Source organism: Macrosteles quadrilineatus, unplaced genomic scaffold (genome assembly GCF_028750875.1).
Source record: "Macrosteles quadrilineatus isolate MER2022 unplaced genomic scaffold, UCM_ALF_1.0 Scaffold_1__1_contigs__length_201487025, whole genome shotgun sequence".
Lineage (NCBI taxonomy): Eukaryota > Metazoa > Arthropoda > Insecta > Hemiptera > Cicadellidae > Macrosteles > Macrosteles quadrilineatus.
Genome location: NW_026542594.1, coordinates 198,837,657 through 198,858,190, shown reverse-complemented (window position 1 = coordinate 198,858,190; position 20,534 = coordinate 198,837,657). Strand labels below are relative to the sequence as shown.

The following is a 20,534-nucleotide window of genomic DNA, read 5'->3' as shown; positions in this document are numbered from 1 at the left end:
GTTTTTTGAAACTTTGCCCTGGGAAGTATGGGTGACTAAGTCAGGATCACTACAATTGGCTAACGGAATCTTTACTTTGCGGTTAAACTTAAAGTACAAGTATTGTGATTGAATATCCAAAACTAACCCAGCCTTACTTATAAAATCAGCTCCTAATATACATCCCATTCCTAAATTTCTTGAAACTAAAAACTTCAGTTTCCATGTAAAATCTGAAATTCTTACTTTAACAGTGGCTAATCCTTCAATTGCAATAGGTGAACTGGTGGCCGTGACACAAGTTATGTCTGTAAAAACCCATTCATACACAAGATCCCTTTTTTGTAAAGTAGCATAAAGGTCATGGCTGATCAAACATCTAGAAGAACCTGAATCCATTAAAGCATTTACACACAATCCTCCAAAATTTACTCTGACCCAGGGGACTCCATAGTTACTCCTAGAAACTGTAGAAATGTTAGCTGACAACTTGTTTGTTTTAGCCCTGGTCCATTGTCGCCTGTACTTTCTCTTGGGTTTATGACGCCGTGAAACGTTTTGAGGTACGTGCCGGCCAAACGCCCTCACGCCAACTAGTTTTTTGGATCACTACGACCTTGCCTACAAAACCTCCAAATATGTCCGACTTGACCGCAGTTGTAACATCGAGGTGGTCCCCGTGCACCATCTTGTCTTGGGAAGTGTTCTTGACCAGTAGTACTTGGTGGCTTTGAAGTTGATTCTCTGACAGCATTGACTGCGCTTCGTTGTCCCAAAAATTTTCCCCCTGAAAAGTTCTGAATCGGGGTACGGTGTCTATCGGCATACCCTAGGTTCTGAGAGTAAATGCACAATCTGTCTAGTTCTTGAAGATTGGTAGGCCTAGTTGAAAATACAAAGCGGGACCTTTCGACCGGGTTTAATCCCTCAAGGATAACATTTACCAATTCCGCCTCATTCACTGGTACGCGTAAGAGCTCAGCGGATCCTTTTATATCAGCTATGTAACATGGCAGTGGTTCCCCATTCCGTTGGAGCCTATGAAAAAGTTCTTGTTTCATTCCCTGATATTGCCGGTTTGGGATAAAAAATTCAATGATGTCCCCATGGTACTTATCGAAAGACCACCCCTCGCTTAAGGCTAATTTTGTTCTCTCGGCCAGAGGTCCTCGGGTGAAAGGATAAATTAAGTGCAATAGTTCCAAGTCAGTAGCACCCGGTTGCTGTTTCATTTTGAGAACTCGCCTTAAGAAATCCATTAGTTTAGGCAAAAACAATCCATCAGTCTCAGGTATTTCCTTCAAAAATCTATCCATTGGGTGGGGTAATTTACTATACAATGATACCTTACTAACCTGGCTAGTTACTCTGTTTACCTCTTCCCTAGCGTTGAAATGCTGGTTCGGTGAACTCAAATTTATTAGACTGTGGGATGTGGCTTGGTTTAGGTTAGGTTCGGTTTTACTCTGGGGACTTTCAATACTTCCCCCCTCTACAGTATTCTCTATAGGCCTATGCTGTTCATGATGTACCACCAGTGGCTGCAAAATCTTTAATTCCTGCTGCTCCTTTTCTTCTTCCCCAGCCTTCGTTGTTGGTTCATTAGAGGCTGCCTCTATCCTCTCTAATTCTCTCAATCTGTCTTCGATTACCTTAAGAAGGTTAGGCGTTAGAGATTGCATACCTTGTACAGCCTTCTTTTCCTTAGCATCCATACCCTCCCCTAAACTTACGAGGATCCCTAGCCGCCTCAACAAATGTTCAAGTCTAGCTTTGTATCGTTTCAGGGCACTGTGTGAACTTTCTACATCAATTCCCTCTACTATACCAGAAAACTCTTCGTACCTGCGATAACAACGATTCACCTCATCTGTGACCTTAAAATAACTTACACCCTCAAGGTTCTTTGCATCAGAATCAACATTGTCCGAAAAAGCTTGACGCAAATTACGCCTCATCGAGTTCACATCTAATTTCTCAAAATCCAGTCCACGTACCGCTAACTCAAAAATAAGATCCTCTTTCAACAAAAGGTCCGGATTGAAAGCCATGTTGGTTCGCCCTAATTTAACAACAACCTAACACAAACTAAATAAAGCGTCTTTTCTTTTACCTAGCACATCTTTACTTTCCACTCCTCTACAAAAAGGAAAAACTTTAAAAATTTACTTTATCACAGCCCGTTCCTCGACCTGTTAGCAGAGTGGCGCAGAATTTGTACCACCTGAAGGGTGGGACAATCTCAAACAGGTCAGCAGGACCGGGAAATGATAACACATCGTAACTGACTCACCCTGATTTATTAAAAGAAAAACAAATACCCTTTTACAAACTGGTTCAAACCATAAATGACAAATTTACTACAAGTATGATAAAAGCGTAGACAAATTCCTAAATAATTAACACCTGAAAAGTCAAAATGTTGAATTACTTATCAACTAAAACCTTTGTTTCGCCAACCTTAACACAAGACGAGATTTTGGGCCCAAAACTCTTAAAAGATACAAATACTTAAATAAAATTACAACCTGCAATAAAGAAACTAACTATAAATCTAAACAGTAATTCCTGGGACACCAAGTCTGTGCTGTAACCTATTGAAGCTTGGCCAAAAAATTTATAAAAGTTAAAGTTAAGTGAAATTTAATCAAAACATCTTTTAATTCTTCCCAGTATGGGTTTACAGAATAAAATTCAATATAAAATGAGTTAAAGTTAAAGCTAAAATTCAGAACAGATAAAACAGTTTAACGTTACAAGAATCTCTACCAAAAATTCGCTGGAAATCACCAAGTTAAAGTTAGGCCAGAAATAATAACCAAAATTTATAAAGTTGTATACATGAAGTTAATTTGAGTCCATGGGTGCACCCACTAAGTTCAAATAGGCCTAGGCCTAATTTAGATTTCACTTTGAAAGTTGTAGATCAGTCCATCCGCTGAAGCAAAATAATTTCCAAAAAGTTTAGAAGTCACCTGAGTATCGAGCAATTTTGAGGTGTGTTGGCGAGGTGGACAGAAGTAGGTAGTTGCCCATGGATGTACTCTAGCGTTGAAAAACTCCAGGTCCGACAGACTCAAAAAGGGTCCTCGCCTCCAAACACAGGGTAGACAAGAGGTTCCTCTAAGTGGTGTTGCTTTCCCATACCCAGGTGTCTAGGCTAGTAGGCCTGCGGCTTCAAGTTAGTTCTACGATGACCTCAGCGTGTTCGTCCCAGGAAGTCGAACCCCTGTTACGAAAAACTTCATACATAGTAATCTGTATACAATAGGTCTAAGTTTTAAATGAAAGTGAAATTCGTTACATCTTTAACACTCAAAATTTGAGATTCATTTAGTTCACATTACATGTTAGAACATTTTGATATTTAAAAAAAAATAGCTACATACAATTGGAAATAAAACCTACTAAAACCAAATCTGAACTGACAAAGATAAGTTTCCTTTTTTTTTACAAGTGTTTCCATAATAGGCCTAAGTAGTATAACTCACTATTTTATTAAAATTTACAAAATTTATAGAAACCAAAATATTTATGCCTGTGTGAAACAATAACAGTGTTTTTCCTTTATCTGCAAAACCAAATCGCCACATGTGCCGTTAACCAGTCATTGGATCTGGTAGGCCTAGCCTGCAATCTTTAGTCCTATCCTTCCAGCTAACTAAAAGACCAGAAATTAAATTTATCTTAAACACAGAGCCTCCTGGATGTCTGACAAAGTTACAGCAATGCAATAAACAATAATTAATCGTTACTAGATACCAATACAGAGATTTCTTTCAAAAATATACCTGCCAAATAATTCAAGTGTAGGCCTAGGCTAGTGGGTATGATACAGTTTATTTTATACTCATTAAACAAAAGAAAAGAAATTTTACAAGTCAGGGATTAAAATGAGATTAACAGAACTTTTGAATCTTAAAAAATGTGTAACATTTTAACAGGTATGAAACTTCCTACCGGCGAAACGAACTAATCAGCATTTTTCTCTGAGTCAGTTTTGAGATCTTAATTAGTAGTTAATACAAATTCAACTTACCATTATAATGGGGTTGTGGGTGAGTCAGTCAAACATGAAATTTAAAATGATATCACTCAAACATATTTAAGGAAACAAAATTCAAAAGACTTAGGTAAAAGTTCTAGAGTGAGAAAAACTACATGGTACTTCTCTGCAAGATGGCGAGGCAAGAGAAAAAGAAACCGGGACGCCGACTCAACTAACGACTGAAACCAAAACCGAAACTTAAACAACAGTAGCGGATTTAAACATAGTCAAACGACTGGAAAAAGTAACACAAAATTAATATCGTCCACCAACATGATTTCCAATACGCCTTAAATTCTAAACCAAAGTAATATTAAATATCTCAAACAAATAAACTTCCACTTGATTTCCTATAACGTTGTCAATTTTCGGGTTGTCATTGCCGATGCTCCCAGTTCTACCACACACGCAAAATAAAATCTCAGAAACTCGGTGTTCTCGCACTATAAGAATGTTTTAGAGAAAACTCTCATCATTGATTAAGTTCTCTTATGACCCAAAAAAACTGGTGACGGAAAAAATTCAAAAATTTCTGGTGAATTTCCGGCACAAAATGTAACATGTTAAAATGTAACATGTTAAAATGTAACATGTTAAAAATGTAACATGTTAAAATGTAATATGTTAAAATGTTACATGTTAAAATGTAACATCCTAAAATGTAACATTTTAAAATGTAACATTGTAAAATGTAACATGTTAAAATGTAACATTTTAAAATGTAAAATGTTAAAATGTAACATTTTAAAATGTAAAATGTTAAAATGTAACATTTTAAAATGTTACATGTTAAAATGTAACATCCTAAAATGTAACATTTTAAAATGTAACATTGTAAAATGTAACATGTTAAAATGTAACATTTTAAAATGTAACATTGTAAAATGTAACATGTTAAAATGTAACATTTTAAAATGTAAAATGTTAAAATGTAACATTTTAAAATGTAAAATGTTAAAATGTAACATTTTAAAATGTAAAATGTTAAAATGTAACATTTTAAAATGTAACATGTTAAAATGTAACATTTTAAAATGTAACATGTTAAATGTAACATTTTATCATGTTAAAATGCAACATGTTAAAATGTAAGATATTAAAATGTATCATGTTAAAATGTAATACGATAAAATGTAACATGTTAAAATGTAACATCCTAAAATGTAACATTTTAAAATGTAACATGTTAAAATGTAACATTTTATCATGTTAAAATATAACATGTTAAAATGTAACATCCTGAAATGTAACATTTTAAAATGTAACATGTTAAAATGTAACATTTTAAAATGTAACATGTTAAAATGTAACATTTTAAAATGTAACATGTTAAATGTAACATTCTATCATATTAAAATGCAGCATGTTAAAATGTAACATATTAAAACGTATTATGTTAAAATGTAACATGTTAAAATGTAATACGTTAAAATGTAACATGTTAAAATGTAACATCCTAAAATGTAACATGTTAAAATGTAACATCCTAAAATGTAACATTTTAAAATGTAACATTTTAAAATGTAACATGTAAAAATGTAACATGTTAAAATGTAATATGCTAAAATGTATTATGTTAAAATGTAACATGTTAAAATGTAATATGTTAAAATGTAACATGTTAAAATGTAACATCCTAAAAAGTAACATTTAAAAATGTAACATGTTAAAATGTAACATGTTAAAATGTAATATGCTAAAATGTAACATGCTAAAATTTAACATCGTAAAATGTAACATGTTAAAATGCAACATGTTATAATGTAACATATTAAAATGTAACATTTTATCATGTTAAAATGTAACATGTAAAAACGTAATATGCTAAAATGTAACATGTTAAAATGTAACGTCGTAAAATGTAACATTTTTTAATGTAACATGTTAAAATATAACATTTTATCATGTTAAAATGCAACATGTTAAAATGTAACATGTTAAAATGTAACATGTTAAAATGTAACATATTAAAATGTAACATGCTAAAATGTAACAGTTTATCGTGTTAAAATGCAACATGTTAAGATGTAGAATATTAAAATGTAACAAGTTAAAATGTAACATGTTAAAATGTAATATGTTAAAATGTTACATGTTAAAATGTAACATCCTAAAATGTAACATTGTAAAATGTAACATGTTAAAATGTAACGTCGTAAAATGTAACATGTTAAAATGTAACATGTTAAAATTGTAACATGTTAAAATGTAACATTTTAAAATAAAAAATGTTAAAATGTAACATTTTAAAATGTAACAAGTTAAAATGTAACATTTTAAAATGTAACATGTTAAAATGTAACATTTTAAAATGTAACATGTTAAAATGTAACATATTAAAATTTAACATGTTAAAATGTAACATGTTAAAATGTAATATGTTAAAATGTTACATGTTAAAATGTAACGTCGTAAAATGTAACATGTTAAAATGTAACATGTTAAAATGTAACATTTTAAAATGTAACATGTTAAAAAGTAACATTTTAAAATGTAACATGATAAAATGTAACATTTTATCATGTTAAAATGCAACATGTTAAAATGTAACATATTAAAATGTAACACGTTAAAATGTAACATTTTATCATGTTAAAATGTAATATGCTAAAATGTAACATGTTAAAATGTAACATTTTAAAATGTAACATGTTAAAATGTAACATTTTAAAATGTAACATGATAAAATGTAACATATTAAAATGTAACATGTTAAAATGTAACATTTTATCATGTTAAAATGTAACATGTAAAAACGTAATATGCTAAAATGTAACATGTTAAAATGTAACATCGTAAAATGTAACATTTTTAAATGTAACATGTTTAAATATAACATTTTATCATGTTAAAATGCAACATGTTAAAATATAACATGTTAAAATGTAACATATTAAAATGTAACATGCTAAAATGTAACAGTTTATCATGTAAAAATGCAACATAATAAGATGTAGAATATTAAGATGTAACATTTTAAAATGTTACATTTTATCATGTTAAAATGCAACATGTTAAAATGTAACATATTAAAATGTAACATGTTAAAATGTAACATGTTAAAATGTAATATGCTAAAATGTAACATGCTAAAATGTAACATCGTAAAATGTAACATTTTAAAATAAAACATGTTAAAATGTAACATTTTATCATGTTAAAATGCAACATGTTATAATGTAACATATTAAAATGTAACATGTTAAAATGTAACATTTTATCATGTTAAAATGTAACATGTAAAAACGTAATATGCTAAAATATACCATGTTAAAATGTAACATCGTAAAATGTAACATTTTTAAATGTAACGCGTTAAAATGTAACATTTTATTATGTTAAAATGCAACATGTTAAAATGTAACATTTTATCATGTTAAAATGTAACATGTTAAAATGTAACATTTTATCATGTTAAAATGCAACATGTTTAAATGTAACATATTAAAATGTAACATGTTAAAATGTAACATGTTAAAATGTAATATGTTAAAATGTTACATGTTAAAATGTAACGTCGTAAAATGTAACATGTTAAAATGTAACATGTTAAAATGTAACATTTTAAAATGTAACATGTTAAAATGTAACATTTTAAAATGTAACATGTTAAAATGTAACATTTTAAAATGTAACATGTTAAAATGTAACATTTTAAAATGTAACATGTTAAAATGTAACATTTTAAAATGTAACATGTTAAAATGTAACATTTTAAAATGTAACATGTTAAAATGTAACATTTTAAAATGTAACATGTTAAAATGTAACATTTTAAAATGTAACAAGTTTAAATGTAACATTTTAAAATGTAACATGTTAAAATGTAACATTTTAAAATGTAACATGTTTAAATGTAACATTTTAAAATGTAACATGTTAAATGTAACATTTTATCATGTTAAAATGCAACATGTTAAAATGTAACATATTAAAATGTAACATGTTAAAATGTAACATATTAAAATGTATTATGTTAAAATGTAACATGTTAAAATGTAACATGTTAAAATGTCATATGTTAAAATGTAACATGTTAAAATGTAACATCCTAAAATGTAACATTTTTAAATGTAACGTGTTAAAATGTAACATTTTATTATGTTAAAATGCAACATGTTAAAATGTAACATTTTATCATGTTAAAATGCAACATGTTAAAATGTAACATATTAAAATTTAACATGTTAAAATGTAACATGTTAAAATGTAATATGTTAAAATGTTACATGTTAAAATGTAACGTCGTAAAATGTAACATTTTAAAATGTAACATGTTAAAATGTAACATTTTAAAATGTAACATGTTAAAATGTAACATTTTAAAATGTAACATGTTAAAATTTAACATTTTAAAATGTAACATGTTAAATGTAACATGTTAAATGTAACATTTTATCATGTTAAAATGCAACATAGTAAAATGTAACATATTAAAATGTAACACGTTAAAATGTAACTTTTTATCATGTTAAAATGTAATATGCTAAAATGTAACATGTTAAAATGTAACATTTTAAAATGTAACATGTTAAAATGTAACATTTTAAAATGTAACATGATAAAATGTAACATTTTATCATGTTAAAATGCAACATGTTTAAATGTAACATATTAAAATGTAACATGTTAAAATGTAACATGTTAAAATGTAATATGTTAAAATGTTACATGTTAAAATGTAACGTCGTAAAATGTAACATGTTAAAATGTAACATGTTAAAATGTAACATTTTAAAATGTAACATGTTAAAATGTAACATTTTAAAATGTAACATGTTAAAATGTAACATTTTAAAATGTAACATGTTAAAATGTAACATTTTAAAATGTAACATGTTAAAATGTAACATTTTAAAATGTAACATGTTAAAATGTAACATTTTAAAATGTAACATGTTAAAATGTAACATTTTAAAATGTAACATGTTAAAATGTAACATTTTAAAATGTAACATGTTTAAATGTAACATTTTAAAATGTAACATGTTAAAATGTAACATTTTAAAATGTAACATGTTTAAATGTAACATTTTAAAATGTAACATGTTAAATGTAACATTTTATCATGTTAAAATGCAACATGTTAAAATGTAACATATTAAAATGTAACATGTTAAAATGTAACATATTAAAATGTATTATGTTAAAATGTAACATGTTAAAATGTAACATGTTAAAATGTCATATGTTAAAATGTAACATGTTAAAATGTAACATCCTAAAATGTAACATTTTTAAATGTAACGTGTTAAAATGTAACATTTTATTATGTTAAAATGCAACATGTTAAAATGTAACATTTTATCATGTTAAAATGCAACATGTTAAAATGTAACATATTAAAATTTAACATGTTAAAATGTAACATGTTAAAATGTAATATGTTAAAATGTTACATGTTAAAATGTAACGTCGTAAAATGTAACATTTTAAAATGTAACATGTTAAAATGTAACATTTTAAAATGTAACATGTTAAAATGTAACATTTTAAAATGTAACATGTTAAAATGTAACATTTTAAAATGTAACATGTTAAATGTAACATGTTAAATGTAACATTTTATCATGTTAAAATGCAACATAGTAAAATGTAACATATTAAAATGTAACACGTTAAAATGTAACTTTTTATCATGTTAAAATGTAATATGCTAAAATGTAACATGTTAAAATGTAACATTTTAAAATGTAACATGTTAAAATGTAACATTTTAAAATGTAACATGATAAAATGTAACATTTTATCATGTTAAAATGCAACATGTTAAAATGTAACATATTAAAATGTAACATGTTAAAATGTAATATATTAAAATGTAACATGTTAAAATTTCACATTTTATCATGTTAAAATGCAACATGTTAAAATGTAACATATTAAAATGTAACATGTTAAAATGTAACACGTTAAAATGTAATATGCTAAAATGTAACATGTTAAAATGTAACATCGTAAAATGTAACATTTTTAAATGTAACGTGTTAAAATGTAACATTTTATTATGTTAAAATGCAACATGTTAAAATGTAACATGTTAAAATGTAACATATTAAAATGTAACACGTTAAAATGTAACATTTTATCATGTTAAAATGTAATATGCTAAAATGTAACATGTTAAAATGTAACACATTAAAATGTAACATGTTAAAATGTAACATTTTATCATGTTAAAATGCAACATGTTAAAATGTAACATATTAAAATGTATTATGTTAAAATGTAACATGTTAAAATGTAATATGTTAAAATGTAACATGTTAAAATGTAACATCCTAAAATGTAACATTTTAAAATGTAACATGGTAAAATGTAACATTTTATCATGTTAAAATGCAACATGTTAAAATGTAACATCCTAAAATGTAACATTTTATCATGTTAAAATGCAACATGTTAAAATGTAACATATTAAAATGTATTATGTTAAAATGTAACATGTTAAAATGTAATATGTTAAAATGTAACATGTTAAAATGTAACATCCTAAAATGTAACATTTTAAAATGTAACATGGTAAAATGTAACATTTTATCATGTTAAAATGTAACATATTAAAATATAACATGTTAAAATGTAACATATTAAAATGTATTATGTTAAAAAGTAACATGTTAAAATGCAACATGTTAAAATGTAACATATTAAAATGTAACTAGTTAAAATGTAACTTTGTATCATGTTAAAATGTAATATGCTAAAATGTAACATGTTAAAATGTAACATTTTAAAATGTAACATGTTAAAATGTAACATTTTAAAATGTAACATGATAAAATGTAACATTTTATCATGTTAAAATGCAACATGTTAAAATGTAACATATTAAAATGTAACATGTTAAAATGTAATATATTAAAATGTAACATGTTAAAATTTCACATTTTATCATGTTAAAATGCAACATGTTAAAATGTAACATATTAAAATGTAACATGTTAAAATGTAACACGTTAAAATGTAATATGCTAAAATGTAACATGTTAAAATGTAACATCGTAAAATGTAACATTTTTAAATGTAACGTGTTAAAATGTAACATTTTATTATGTTAAAATGCAACATGTTAAAATGTAACATTTTATCATGTTAAAATGCAACATGTTAAAATGTAACATATTAAAATTTAACATGTTAAAATGTAACATGTTAAAATGTAACATATTAAAATGTAACACGTTAAAATGTAACATTTTATCATGTTAAAATGTAATATGCTAAAATGTAACATGTTAAAATGTAACACATTAAAATGTAACATGTTAAAATGTAACATTTTATCATGTTAAAATGCAACATGTTAAAATGTAACATATTAAAATGTATTATGTTAAAATGTAACATGTCAAAATGTAATATGTTAAAATGTAACATGTTAAAATGTAACATCCTAAAATGTAACATTTTAAAATGAAACATTTTATCATGTTAAAAAGCAACATTTTAAAATGTAACATATTAAAATATAACATGTTAAAATGTAACATATTAAAATGTATTATGTTAAAAAGTAACATGTTAAAATGTAATATGTTAAAATGTAGCATGATAAAATGTAACATCGTAAAATGTAACATTTTAAAATGTAACATGTTAAAATGTAACATTTTATCTTGTTAAAATATAACATATTAAAATGTAACATATTAAAATGTAACAAGTTAAAATGTAACATGTTAAAATGTAATATGTTAAAATGTAACATGTTAAAATGTAACGTCGTAAAATGTAACATGTTAAAATGTAACATGTTAAAATTGTAACATGTTAAAATGTAACATTTTAAAATAAAAAATGTTAAAATGTAACATTTTAAAATGTAACAAGTTAAAATGTAACATTTTAAAATGTAACATGTTAAAATGTAACATATTAAAATGTAACACGTTAAAATGTAACATTTTATCATGTTAAAATGTAATATGCTAAAATGTAACATGTTAAAATGTAACACATTAAAATGTAACATGTTAAAATGTAACATTTTATCATGTTAAAATGCAACATGTTAAAATGTAACATATTAAAATGTATTATGTTAAAATGTAACATGTTAAAATGTAATATGTTAAAATGTAACATGTTAAAATGTAACATCCTAAAATGTAACATTTTAAAATGTAACATGGTAAAAATTTTATCATGTTAAAAAGCAACATTTTAAAATGTAACATATTAAAATATAACATGTTAAAATGTAACATATTAAAATGTATTATGTTAAAAAGTAACATGTTAAAATGTAATATGTTAAAATGTAACATGATAAAATGTAACATCGTAAAATGTAACATTTTAAAATGTAACATGTTAAAATGTAACATTTTATCTTGTTAAAATGTAACATATTAAAATGTAACATATTAAAATGTAACAAGTTAAAATGTAACATGTTAAAATGTAATATGTTAAAATGTAACATGTTAAAATGTAACGTCGTAAAATGTAACATGTTAAAATGTAACATGTAAAAAATTGTAACATGTTAAAATGTAACATTTTAAAATAAAAAATGTTAAAATGTAACATTTTAAAATGTAACAACTTAAAATGTAACATTTTAAAATGTAACATGTTAAAATGTAACATATTAAAATTTAACACGTTAAAATGTAACATTTTATCATGTTAAAATGTAATATGCTAAAATGTAACATGTTAAAATGTAACACATTAAAATGTAACATGTTAAAATGTAACATTTTATCATGTTAAAATGCAACATGTTAAAATGTAACATATTAAAATGTATTATGTTAAAATGTAACATTTTAAAATGTAATATGTTAAAATGTAACATGTTAAAATGTAACATCCTAAAATGTAACATTTTAAAATGTAACATGGTAAAATGTAACATTTTATCATGTTAAAAAGCAACATTTTAAAATGTAACATATTAAAATATAACATGTTAAAATGTAACATATTAAAATGTATTATGTTAAAAAGTAACATGTTAAAATGTAATATGTTAAAATGTAACATGATAAAATGTAACATCGTAAAATGTAACATTTTAAAATGTAACATGTTAAAATGTAACATTTTATCTTGTTAAAATGTAACATATTAAAATGTAACATATTAAAATGTAACAAGTTCAAATGTAACATGTTAAAATGTAATATGTTAAAATGTTACATGTTAAAATGTAACGTCGTAAAATGTAACATGTTAAAATGTAACATGTTAAAATTGTAACATGTTAAAATGTAACATTTTAAAATAAAAAATGTTAAAATGTAACATTTTAAAATGTAACAAGTTAAAATGTAACATTTTAAAATGTAACATGTTAAAATGTAACATTTTAAAATGTATCATGTTAAAATGTAACATTTTTAAATGTAACATGTTAAAATGTAACTTGTTAAAATGTAACATATTAAAATGTAACATGTTAAAATGAAACATTTGATCATGTTTAAATGCAACATGTTAAAATGTAACATATTAAAATGTATTATGTTAAAATATAACATGTTAAAATGTATTATGTTAAAATGTAACATGTTAAAATGTAACATCCTAAAATGTAACATTTTAAAATGTAACATGGTAAAATGTAACATTTTATCATGTTAAAAAGCAACATTTTAAAATGTAACATATTAAAATATAACATGTTAAAATGTAACATATTAAAATGTATTATGTTAAAAAGTAACATGTTAAAATGTAATATGTTAAAATGTAACATGATAAAATGTAACATCGTAAAATGTAACATTTTAAAATGTAACATGTTAAAATGTAGCATTTTAGGGTTAGGTTAGGTTAGGTTAGGTTAGGTTACCTAACCTAACCTAACCTAACCTAACCTAACCTAACCTAACCTAACCTAACCTAACCTAACCTAACCCTAAAATGTTACATTTTAACATGTTACATTTTAAAATGTTACATTTTACGATGTTACATTTTATCATGTTACATTTTAACATATTACATTTTAACATGTTACTTTTTAACATAATACATTTTAATATGTTACATTTTAACATGTTATATTTTAATATGTTACATTTTAAAATGTTGCTTTTTAACATGATAAAATGTTACATTTTACCATGTTACATTTTAAAATGTTACATTTTAGGATGTTACATTTTAACATGTTACATTTTAACATATTACATTTTAACATGTTATATTTTAACATAATACATTTTAATATGTTACATTTTAACATGTTGCATTTTAACATGATCAAATGTTTCATTTTAACATGTTACATTTTAATATGTTACATTTTAACAAGTTACATTTTAACATGTTACATTTAAAAATGTTACATTTTAACATGATACATTTTAAAATGTTACATTTTAACATGTTACATTTTAAAATGTTACATTTTAACTTGTTACATTTTAAAATGTTACATTTTAACATTTTTTATTTTAAAATGTTACATTTTAACATGTTACAATTTTAACATGTTACATTTTAACATGTTACATTTTACGACGTTACATTTTAACATGTAACATTTTAACATATTACATTTTAACATGTTACATTTTAACTTGTTACATTTTAATATGTTACATTTTAATATGTTACATTTTAACAAGATAAAATGTTACATTTTAACATGTTACATTTTAAAATGTTACATTTTACGATGTTACATTTTATCATGTTACATTTTAACATATTACATTTTAACATGTTACTTTTTAACATAATACATTTTAATATGTTACATTTTAACATGTTATATTTTAATATGTTATATTTTAATATGTTACATTTTAAAATGTTGCTTTTTAACATGATAAAATGTTACATTTTACCATGTTACATTTTAAAATGTTACATTTTAGGATGTTACATTTTAACATGTTACATTTTAACATATTACATTTTAAAATGTTACATTTTAACATAATACATTTTAATATGTTACATTTTAACATGTTGCATTTTAACATGATAAAATGTTACATTTTAACATGTTACATTTTAATGTGTTACATTTTAACATGTTACATTTTAGCATATTACATTTTAACATGATAAAATGTTACATTTTAACGTGTTACATTTTAATATGTTACATTTTAACATGTTACATTTTAAAATGTTACATTTTAACTTGTTACATTTTAAAATGTTACATTTTAACATTTTTTATTTTAAAATGTTACATTTTAACATGTTACAATTTTTTACATGTTACATTTTAACATGTTACATTTTACGACGTTACATTTTAACATGTTACATTTTAACATATTACATTTTAACATGTTACATTTTAACTTGTTACATTTTAATATGTTACATTTTAATATGTTACATTTTAACAAGATAAAATGTTACATTTTAACATGTTACATTTTAAAATGTTACATTTTACGATGTTACATTTTATCATGTTACATTTTAACATATTACATTTTAACATGTTACTTTTTAACATAATACATTTTAATATGTTACATTTTAACATGTTATATTTTAATATGTTACATTTTAAAATGTTGCTTTTTAACATGATAAAATGTTACATTTTAAAATGTTACATTTTAACATGTTACATTTTAACATATTACATTTTAACATGTTACATTTTAACATGTTACATTTTAACATAATACATTTTAATATGTTACATTTTAACATGTTGCATTTTAACATGATCAAATGTTTCATTTTAACATGTTACATTTTAATATGTTACATTTTAACAAGTTACATTTTAACATGTTACATTTAAAAATGTTACATTTTAACATGATACATTTTAAAATGTTACATTTTAACATGTTACATTTTAAAATGTTACATTTTAACTTGTTACATTTTAAAATGTTACATTTTAACATTTTTTATTTTAAAATGTTACATTTTAACATGTTACAATTTTAACATGTTACATTTTAACATGTTACATTTTACGACGTTACATTTTAACATGTAACATTTTAACATATTACATTTTAACATGTTACATTTTAACTTGTTACATTTTAATATGTTACATTTTAATATGTTACATTTTAACAAGATAAAATGTTACATTTTAACATGTTACATTTTAAAATGTTACATTTTACGATGTTACATTTTATCATGTTACATTTTAACATATTACATTTTAACATGTTACTTTTTAACATAATACATTTTAATATGTTACATTTTAACATGTTATATTTTAATATGTTACATTTTAAAATGTTGCTTTTTAACATGATAAAATTTTTACCATGTTACATTTTAAAATGTTACATTTTAGGATGTTACATTTTAACATGTTACATTTTAACATATTACATTTTAACATGTTACATTTTAACATAATACATTTTAATATGTTACATTTTAACATGTTGCATTTTAACATGATAAAATGTTACATTTTAACATGTTACATTTTAATGTGTTACATTTTAACATGTTACATTTTAGCATATTACATTTTAACATGATAAAATGTTACATTTTACGTGTTACATTTTAATATGTTACATTTTAACATGTTACATTTTAAAATGTTACATTTTAACTTGTTACATTTTAAAATGTTACATTTTAACATTTTTTATTTTAAAATGTTACATTTTAACATGTTACAATTTTAACATGTTACATTTTAACATGTTACATTTTACGACGTTACATTTTAACATGTTACATTTTAACATATTACATTTTAACATGTTACATTTTAACTTGTTACATTTTAATATGTTACATTTTAATATGTTACATTTTAATATGTTATATTTTAACAAGATAAAATGTTACATTTTAACATGTTACATTTTAAAATGTTACATTTTACGATGTTACATTTTATCATGTTACATTTTAACATATTACATTTTAACATGTTACTTTTTAACATAATACATTTTAATATGTTACATTTTAACATGTTATATTTTAATATGTTACATTTTAAAATGTTGCTTTTTAACATGATAAAATGTTACATTTTACCATGTTACATTTTAAAATGTTACATTTTAGGATGTTACATTTTAACATGTTACATTTTAACATATTACATTTTAACATGTTACATTTTAACATAATACATTTTAATATGTTACATTTTAACATGTTGCATTTTAACATGATAAAATGTTACATTTTAACATGTTACATTTTAATGTGTTACATTTTAACATGTTACATTTTAGCATATTACATTTTAACATGATAAAATGTTACATTTTAACGTGTTACATTTTAATATGTTACATTTTAACATGTTACATTTTAACATGTTAAATTTTAATATGTTACATTTTAACATGTTGCATTTTAACATGATAAAATGTTACATTTTAACATGTTGCATTTTAACATAATAAAATGTTACATTTTAACACGTTACATTTAAAAATGTTACATTTTACGATGTTACATTTTAACATGTTACATTTTAGCATATTACATTTTAACGTGTTACATTTTAACATGTTACATTTTAATATGTTACATTTTAACATGTTGCATTTTAACATGATAAAATGTGAAATTTTAACATGTTACATTTTAATATATTACATTTTAACATGTTACATTTTAATATGTTACATTTTAACATGTTGCATTTTAACATGATAAAATGTTACATTTTAACTAGTTACATTTTAATATATTACATTTTAACATGTTACATTTTAATATGTTACATTTTAACATGTTACATTTTAAAATGTTACATTTTAACATGTTACATTTTAGCATATTACATTTTAACATGATAAAAAGTTACATTTTAACTAGTTACATTTTAATATGTTACATTTTAACATGTTGCATTTTAACATGTTACTTTTTAACATAATACATTTTAATATGTTACATTTTAACATGTTATATTTTAATATGTTACATTTTAAAATGTTGCTTTTTAACATGATAAAATGTTACATTTTAGGATGTTACATTTTAACATGTTGCATTTTAACATGATAAAATGTTACATTTTACCATGTTACATTTTAAAATGTTACATTTTAGGATGTTACATTTTAACATGTTACATTTTAACATATTACATTTTAACATGTTACATTTTAACATAATACATTTTAATATGTTACATTTCAACATGTTGCATTTTAACATGATAAAATGTTACATTTTAACATGTTACATTTTAATGTGTTACATTTTAACATGTTACATTTTAGCATATTACATTTTAACATGATAAAATGTTACATTTTAACGTGTTACATTTTAATATGTTACATTTTAACATGTTACATTTTAACATGTTGCATTTTAACATGATAAAATGTTACATTTTAACATGTTGCATTTTAACATAATAAAATGTTACATTTTAACACGTTACATTTAAAAATGTTACATTTTACGATGTTACATTTTAACATGTTACATTTTAGCATATTACATTTTAACGTGTTACATTTTAACATGTTACATTTTAATATGTTACATTTTAACATGTTGCATTTTAACATGATAAAATGTGAAATTTTAACATGTTAAATTTTAATATATTACATTTTAACATGTTACATTTTAATATGTTACATTTTAACATGTTGCATTTTAACATGATAAAATGTTACATTTTATCATGTTACATTTTAAAATGTTACATTTTAACATGTTACATTTTAAAATGTTACATTTTAACATGTTACATTTTAAAATGTTACATTTTAACATGTTACATTTTAGCATATTACATTTTAACATGATAAAAAGTTACATTTTAACGTGTTACATTTTAATATGTTACATTTTAACATGTTGCATTTTAACATGATAAAATGTTACATTTAACATGTTACATTTAACATGTTACATTTTAAAATGTTACATTTTAACATGTTACATTTTAAAATGTTACATTTTAACATGTTACATTTTAAAATGTTACATTTTAACATGTTACATTTTAAAATGTTACATTTTACGACGTTACATTTTAACATGTAACATTTTAACATATTACATTTTAACATGTTACATTTTAACATGTTAAATTTTAATATGTTACATTTTAACATGTTGCATTTTAACATGATAAAATGTTACATTTTAACATGTTGCATTTTAACATAATAAAATGTTACATTTTAACACGTTACATTTAAAAATGTTACATTTTAGGATGTTACATTTTAACATGTTACATTTTAACATATTACATTTTAACATGTTACATTTTAACATGTTACATTTTAACATAATACATTTTAATATGTTACATTTTAACATGTTACATTTTAATATGTTACATTTTAACATGTTGCATTTTAACATGATAAAATGTTACATTTAACATGTTACATTTTAAAATGTTACATTTAAACATGTTACATTTTAAAATGTTACATTTTAACATGTTACATTTTAAAATGTTACATTTAAACATGTTACATTTTAAAATGTTACATTTTAACATGTTTCATTTTAAAATGTTACATTTTAACATGTTACATTTTAAAATGTTAAATTTAACATGTTACATTTTAAAATGTTACATTTTAACATGTTACATTTTAAAATGTTACATTTTAACATGTTACATTTTAACATGTTACATTTTACGACGTTACATTTTAACATGTAACATTTTAACATATTACATTTTAACATGTTACATTTTAACATGTTACATTTTAATATGTTACATTTAAACATGTTGCATTTTAACATGATAAAATGTTACATTTTAACATGTTACATTTTAACATGATAAAATGTTACATTTTAACATGTTGCATTTTAACATAATAAAATGTTACATTTTAACACGTTACATTTAAAAATGTTACATTTTACGATGTTACATTTTAACATGGTATATTTTAGCATATTACGTTTTTACATGTTACATTTTAACATGATAAAATGTTACATTTTAACATGTTACATTTTAATATGTTACATTATAACATGTTGCATTTTAACATGATAAAATGTTACATTTTAACATGTTTTATTTTAAAATGTTACATTTTACGATGTTACATTTTAGCATGTTACATTTTAGCATATTACATTTTAACATGTTACATTTTAACATGTTACATTTTAATATGTTACATTTTAACATGTTGCATTTTAACATGATAAAATGTAACATTTTAAAATGTTACATCTTAATATTCTACATCTTATTATGTTGCATTTTTACATGATAAACTGTTACATTTTAGCATGTTACATTTTAATATGTTACATTTTAATATGTTACATTTTAACCAGGTAAGGTCACGTCAGGTCAGTTCAGGTCAGGTCAGGTCAGGTAAGTTGAGGTAAGTTAAGGACAGGTCAGGTCAGTTCAGGTCAGATCAGGTCCAGGTCAGGTCAGGTAAGGTCAGGTCAAGTCAGGTCAGGTCATTTCAGGTCAGGTCAGTTTAGGTCAGGTCGGGTCGGGTCAGGTTGGGTTAGGTAAGGTCGGGTTAGGTCAGGTCGGGTCAGGTCAGGTCAGGTGAGGTTAAGTCAGGTCAGGTGAGGTCAGGTCCAGGTCAGGTCAGGTCCAGGTCAG

The 20,534-nt window shown here is 23.4% G+C and overlaps 1 long non-coding RNA gene across 1 annotated transcript; it reads right to left on the bottom strand.

Moving 5' to 3' along the window:
• Nucleotides 1-2,260: 2,260 nt before the first annotated feature.
• Nucleotides 2,261-4,099, bottom strand: LOC128983497 (uncharacterized). Its single transcript, XR_008489855.1, has 2 exons — nucleotides 4,019-4,099; nucleotides 2,261-3,208 (listed from the first exon to the last, which is right to left on the bottom strand). It is a non-coding gene; the product is annotated as an uncharacterized LOC128983497 (long non-coding RNA).
• Nucleotides 4,100-20,534: the final 16,435 nt, after the last annotated feature.